The following is a 257-nucleotide window of genomic DNA, read 5'->3' on the forward strand; positions in this document are numbered from 1 at the left end:
CCTGAACTTGAATTGAAGATATTACCTGCCCATTTAAAATATGTATTTTTAGGAGAGTCATCTACATTGCCTCTTATTATATCTTCTGAGTTAACTGAAATTCAGGAACAAAAGTTGATAGAGATGTTGAAAAGGTATAAAAAGGCTTTTGGATGGACTTTAGCAGATATTAAAGAAATTAATACTTCAATTTGTATGCACAGAATTTTATTATTCTTATGATTAACAGTATGAACCTAAAGCAGATCCTCAGAGAA

Source organism: Phalaenopsis equestris, unplaced genomic scaffold, assembly GCF_001263595.1.
Source record: "Phalaenopsis equestris unplaced genomic scaffold, ASM126359v1 Scaffold000399, whole genome shotgun sequence".
Classification (NCBI taxonomy): Eukaryota; Viridiplantae; Streptophyta; class Magnoliopsida; order Asparagales; family Orchidaceae; genus Phalaenopsis; species Phalaenopsis equestris.